Source organism: Hibiscus syriacus, unplaced genomic scaffold (genome assembly GCF_006381635.1).
Source record: "Hibiscus syriacus cultivar Baekdansim isolate YM2019G1 unplaced genomic scaffold, ASM638163v2 tig00111758_pilon, whole genome shotgun sequence".
Lineage (NCBI taxonomy): Eukaryota > Viridiplantae > Streptophyta > Magnoliopsida > Malvales > Malvaceae > Hibiscus > Hibiscus syriacus.
Window position 1 is genome coordinate 463,440 of NW_024063170.1, and position 7,365 is coordinate 470,804.

Genomic DNA, 7,365 nt, shown 5'->3' on the forward strand with positions numbered 1-7,365 from the left:
TTTTACAAAAATTTGAATGATTCTAGATAAGTGTTGGAAATATTATTTCCATATTCTAGATAACAGAATTTTAGCACAGAGCAGTGTAATTTTCCAGATTTGGTTGAACAATGAAAATTTTAGTAACTAAAATGCAATTTTAAAAAATTGCATGGACAAAGTAGAAAGTCAAAACCAAGTTGATTCATCTTTGACTAAAGAATATTTTAATGGAAGATATTGCAATGTCATATTGTAAATATTAAGTTTCATTAATGGCAATTTTGGGATTTCTCATTAATTGAATTTTAAATTCAATTATATTATTAATAAGCCATGTGTTAAGGATTATAATACTAGAATAATCAAGAAAAATCACACATTTTCAGTGCTTCATCAACCTTAGGCCGAAATCACCATTGCTACAAGGTATATATTTCATTTTTTATTTTTGATGCTATAGACTTGATTTTTGGATTAAACCATTAGATAGAAAATTAATAAACATGAGATTCTCTATCATTTGGTATAAATATTACATAATGAACATGCATATTTCATGAGATTGGAAATTAGGGTTTATGGATTTTGAAGGATTGATGAAAGATTTTTATGTTTTTGATTTTGAAGATTAATTCTAAGGCATGTGTGATGTAATTTGATGTTGTGATTATTAGATTAACATGAATTTGATGCAAAGAAGTTGAATTCATGTTTGAAATTAAATAGAAACCAAGCGCTAGGTATCTTGGTAGGTTCTACCATAGGGGAATAAATTGAGGAAAATATTGAAAAATTTTCTATGGTCTAGAATTGATATTAGAAGTGTTCTATGTAATTTGGAGAATTTGGATCAATTTGGAAGCTTAAAATATAAAAAGGATTAATTTACAAGTTTTGTGAATTGTGGGACATTATAGTAGAATGTGATAATTGGGGTGTTTAATGATGAATTTTAATTATGCAATGCTATAATTTTAAGTTGAAAAGTTGTTTGGAAACAAATTGCAAATTTTGGTAAATGACAAGGTGGAATTCGAAAGGTCTGACATTTTAGGGACCTAGTTGCAAGCTTATTAAATGTGAAAGTATCATTTGGGTAAAATCTTACAATGCTGAAAATTTTATTTATACGCTGATTTTTGAGTTTGAATGTTGAGTTGGGATAAAATTACCATTTTGTAAAGAAGAATAGTTGAATTCGAAAAGTCTAAGAAACTTTGGGATGAAATTGCAAGTTTTTGAATCTTAAAGTATTGAATTGAGAATTTTATTAAGGTGCTGGAAATTTTAGTAATTAAAGTGCAATGAACATAATGGAGAAGGATCATTATGAATTTAATGGAAAATTAAGGTGAATTTTAGAAAGAGTTCATAATTAGTAGATTGATTATGTAATTAGAAAACGTTGAGGGGTTAATGGATAGAAATAAATATTTATGGAATTTAAAGAGTATGTTTGAGAAGGTTAGAATTATGATGGAAGTACGAGTTACTTTTATATCAATTTAAGTATTGATTTTATTTATTTTTTATATATTTTTATATTATTAAGCTTAGATTATGTTAGTTTGATACTAACATATAGTTTGAATATTTTATATTATTATATGACATTTTCAGATTACAATAAACTTAGCGAATCGAGCGATCCGAAAGGAAAGAACAAAGCACAAGAGTAAGGAGTATTATAAAAGCTCGGTAGTGAGGCAAAGGTGAGTTCATTTTGTTTATTTAATTATTATGATCGATGACGACTTGCGATAAGTCAATCTCATATTTTTTTTTTCAAGTATGATTTATAATTTTTAATTATGGACTATTTCCATAATATTTTCATCAATTTTTATGAACGATTTAGGGTATGAACTACCCAAGTATAATTTTTATAATGATGAATATTAAAGGTTTACGATTTTAAGATGTTAATTATTAAAAGATTATATTATGATTTATAAGCCCATTGTATACTGCATTGAGAGCCGTAGGTACATTTGACATGCCATTAAGTTGAATAATTTCAAGTTAAGTTATGATACACTTGTGTACATTACGTATTGCACAGTTGGTGCTCATGTTATGATTTGCACTTGGAGTGCATTTTATGATCATTTATGATTGGCACCATGATGTGCCTAATGCGCACCTTATGTTCTACTCACGTACCTTATATTCTCTTAAATATACTTTGGGGTATGAAAATTGAAATATGAAAGTTATGAACATGTTAAGTTTGCAGGAAATACGATATGTTTATGCTATATGATATTATTTTAGGGTAAACTACTCCAAATATCACTAACCTTTACGTGTTGGCTCGAAAACGTCACTGACATTTTAATTTTGCCAATTTAAGCACTGACATTTATGTTTTACTCCAATTAAGCCACCCTGCCATTAATCCGTTAACGAGACGCTGAAATGGCATGGACGGGCCGTGATGGTGATGATGTGGATGCCTTACCAAAATTACGTCTTTTCAACATAACTATTTTGATGTTCAATAAAGACAATATGATGTCATTTTGCTTGAAAAAATTATTAAAATAATATGCAAGTAGATGAATTTGAATCCTAAACCCTTGGATATTAAACATAGTACTTAACCATTGAGCTACCTTATATTTCTTTGTTATTTTTTCTATAAAAGTTATAAAAATCTAAAATTCCAATTAACGATACTTGAAAAAAACTGATGATATTGCACCGTATAACATGTTGTGACTGAGATCTAGAACTTGTAAGAACCTAATCTTGTTGATGTTGTCTGGGATATTGTTCTTCATAGAGAGCTCGACGAGAGATACTGGCAACGTTGATGGGACTTGTCCGGATACGTTGTTATCGCTAGCGTCGAGAAAGTAAAGCTTTATGAGTGAACCCAGATCAGGAAACTCAACGAAAACGTAGTCCCATTGGATTTCGAGTCGTTTCAAGCGTGTTAGGTTGTTAAAGCTTGAAGGAATTGGTCCATGGAGATGGTTGTTGTCAAGGTAGAGTTCTTGAAGGTGAGGGAGTGAGCCAAGAACGGCGGGTATTTCACCAGTGACTAAGTTCCCAAAGAGACCTAATCGACCCAAGCGAGTTAAATTGGAGAACGAATCAGGAACTCAAAGCAAAACAGAGACAAATGTATCACACCTGAGGCCATAAGTGAAGTTGTCAGTAAAGATGTTGTCGTATGGGGTAATGGAGAAATCCTAGGAGCTCAAACAAGATTCGGAGCAATGAAAGGAGGGTCCACACCATTTTTCAGATCTTTGAGAACTTGTACATCTGCAGGATGTGTTCTTGAATTTACTAAAAGCAACAACTTCGAGAATATGGTGATGAAAATAAGAGAATGTAGATGGAGATAAATGGTACTAGATATCGATGCCGGGGGTTAAGCAATAATTTTATTTGAGATTCAAGTATCGTTAATTGGAGTTTTAAAATTTTTAAACTTTTATAAAAAAATATAACAAAAACAATATAAGGTAGTTCAATGGTTAAGCATTAATTTTAATTTTAAGGGGTTTTGGGGTTCAAATCTATATAGTTACATATTATTTTAATAATTTTTTGAAGCAAAACGATGTCATTTTGTCATTATTGAGCATCAAAATAGTTGTGCTGAAATGACGTCATTTTGTGAAGATATCCACGTCATTACCATCACGTCCCGTTCATGCCATATCAGCGTCCCGTTAACGGATTAATCATGGGGTGGCTTAATTGGAGTAAAACATAAACTTCAGTGCTTAAATTGGAAAAATTGAAACATCAGTGACATTTTTGAGCCAGCGCCTAAAGGTTAGTGATATTTGGAGTAGTTTACCCTTATTATTATTATTTCTCATGATTTTTATAAGAATATGAAACAAGTTGATTTTCAGGTTACGGTGAAGTACTGGACTTGAATAAGTTGATTTGAATGTTTAATGTTTTAATTAATTATTCATTTTTTATGGTTTAAGTATTTATGATAATTTTATATGTTATCTCACCTTAACTTGCTACTGTATCACTAAGTTATACTTAGCACGTGATGATTTTCATGTGTAGGTTTTGATCGAGATATAGACATGCAGTGAGAAGCCTCACGAGCATCTTTTTGGAGATAATCTATTAACAGTGTAAGTAATACATCTTCGATGTTACTTTTGACTAATAATGGTATGAATATTTATGTTATCAATTTTATTCTAAATGGTTTGTAATAGTAAACTAGGACCATTTTATTTTGGCTAGACTAGTGTCCGCGATTTGTGACTACTAAATATGGTCGCAAAATATGTGCAAGTATACACATTCAAACAAGTAATATAGTGATGAGTGAGTATTGTCTCCATAGGGATTGGAGGAAATTTATAAGTTCAATCAAAGCAATTATATGTTTTACCTAAGTATAGTTAGAGTTGGTATGTACAAATAAGAATGTTGTGGCAAAATGAAATGGATGTTGGTGGGAATGGAATGATGGTGTAATGTAATGTGGCAACAAATGGGGATGTTGTGGCAAAATGGATAGAAATGTATTGGAAAAATTAAATTGAGTGTAGTGAAATCAATTGAAAATGTAAAGGCAAAATGAAATTTAAACACATGATTTGATTAAAATGACTCTAGACTCCTCACACAACAAGCTACTATAGGAATGAATGATAGGAGTCGCTTAGGAAACTTAAGTCTAATTTCTTAGGTTGGTCTTACTTCTATGCCTTACTTGCCTGACAGAGATTACTAAAGGTGCCCTATGCTATCTTTAGTTAAGGGACTTGACAGGTTAAAGATGCCTTGGCAATACCTCTCGACATTAGCAAATGCATAATCCTATTGGTTCAGATCAACATATTATGCCACGGTAATACCATTCAGCATTAGCACTAGCATCTAACCTCTTGACCGAGCAATACTCCTTTTAGTTGATTGAAATCCTAGCCTTATATCTAAGGTTAGATTAGGCCTAGTTACTATCTAGAACCCCTTGCTTATGTGGATCCTCCCTAGTTTCTCTCAAACACTAAAGATATGTTACTTAGTTATTCTCTCGAACACTAAGCATTCTCCTAAGGAAATGACTACTATCATAACTCCTACAACCTTAAGACATTAAGCATAATAAGGAAAACAAATAACAACAATACAAAAATAACCATCCATTAAAATAGAACTTAAGTATCCATAATGAACTCCCACCAAACAATACTAGTTTATGGTGGGGTTCGAATATTCCAAGCAACAAGGAATAAAATTAATTCGTTCCATACAACCCAACTAAAAGACAAATAAAAGCAAACAATAAAGGGATGGAGGAAAATCCTTTGACGTGCACTGCCTGAGCTCCCCTCAGCCACCACGAACTTCCCTAGCTCGCTAGCTCCTCTCGGATGCTTAGCTCGCCACTCCCTCTAGCTTGTTAATGGAGGAATGCCACGGCAAAAATGATTGACAAGAGAAAGGAGATAACTTTTCTCTTTTGAATTTTAAGTTCAACGGTGTGTAAAAGAGTCTCCAAGTATGGTGGCTTCCTCTCCTATTTATAGTGGGGAATAAACCTAAGAATTTGTGTTAAAATTCTTAGGATACCCTGAGTTGGTTTACTTCATGTGAGGGGGTGCAATAGAGCTGGCAATGGTCCCCTCCTGGGCAGTTGGGCGTGATCCATTCTGGGAGGCTTGCAGCTGCACATACGTGCCGAAAATATCAACCGATCCAGGTGGCAGATGTTCCCTCATAGGTGTATGGCGGCTAAAGGCACGTGAAGACAGTGACAGTTGGCTCTTAAAAATATATTATTTTATCTTTTTTTCGCTTCTAAAATGACATATGAGTTGGCATTTGCATTCTACTCAGCATTCTCAGCATGTCACAACAATTCTCCTCGCTTATCCTTGCTTCCAGATCATGCACATCATCTGACAAAACACCTTCCCCATAACACATCACCGTTCACAAAATAAAATGCACATCAAAATATATTTCCACCACATGCAACTATATGCTCCTCAATGCATCTATATGATCCTATATGAGCTCTTACACAATCAATAACTTAAGTGAAAAGGCCCTAAATATGACCCTTTTACGGGGTTATCAACTAGCTATATCTGTATTTATGAATGAATAATTTATTTATGATATTATATTTTAAATGGTTTTAGAATTAAGCAATGTTTAGGTAGTATTATATGGTTTATGAAACATCACTAAACTGCTTAATTGCTGCCTAAAAATGGATTTGTTTTCGATGTTTAAATATTAATTTACAACTTTATAGATTAGGAAAATAATATTAAAGTTGAAAAGGTACAATTTTGAAACGAAACAAAATTTTAAGCATTTATACTCAGTGAATGTTTGTAAAGTTGACATGACATATTTAGCTCGTATTTCAAGACATATACAAGCTATGGGTTTAACATATATCCTTATACTCTTTGCCTCTTTTGTTCTCTTCACATATGGCTTGTAAAATTAAAGAGATCAATCGGAGGTTAGAAGAACTTGCTCCCGAGCGGAACAACTTTAATCTAGGGCAGTGTAACGACAATTGACATGTTTTTCACAAAGAAACCCACTCTATTGTGAAGTCTTCTGATGTTCTTGGTAGAGATGAAGACAAAGAGAATATTATTGTTCTTTAGATGAGACCAAGTGAAGATGGAAGTATCCATGTGATACCCATTGCTGGATTTGGAGGTCTAGGAAAAACCACGATGTTATTATATCAAAAACACTCATTAAATATTTTTTTAAGAATAAACCCCTTAGCATATTTGTTAAAAAAATACCCCCAAGTGCACATGTAGGACTAACTCACGTCCTACCCAACACGTGAACATGTCTCACATTTTACAGGATGTGAGGTACTATGCACTTTTCAAATTACCCTATTTAATATGATAATTTAATACCTCATGTTTCCCATAACGCGAGGTCCCCGAGATATTGAACTGTCCGGAGAAATTTATCGCAAAAAGTATTCAATATACATCTTATTTTCCAAAGAGCGAGGTATTTAGTTTTTCCAGCAAACCACAAGTGCTTATAAGCATGTTCAGGGGCATGTTCGGGTATTTAATCTCAAAAGTTTTGTGATTTCTAATATTTTTCACTTAGTATTGGAATTTATCATTTAGTTGAGCTAATACAAAGACATGCGAGATATTGTAGATATGTTAAAAATCACGTTGAAAATGGTAAAAAAGCTTGTTTTGTGCAAGAATAAGAAGATACAAAATCGCATTCAAAATGAATCAATGATTGATTTTATGCATACAAAACAAGCTAAAATGGCTTGATAGCATGGCTAGTATCGGCACGTATGAGACACTTTAAGTGGTGTAATAATCATGTTGAAAATTGTTCGAAACAAAAGTCGAACAATGAAAAAACAAAATA

General features: G+C 32.5%; 1 pseudogene; it reads right to left on the reverse strand.

The window, feature by feature from the left end:
* Positions 1-2,651: 2,651 nt before the first annotated feature.
* On the reverse strand, positions 2,652-5,699 carry LOC120169327 (annotated as a pseudogene).
* Between the last annotated feature and the right edge of the window lie 1,666 nt (positions 5,700-7,365).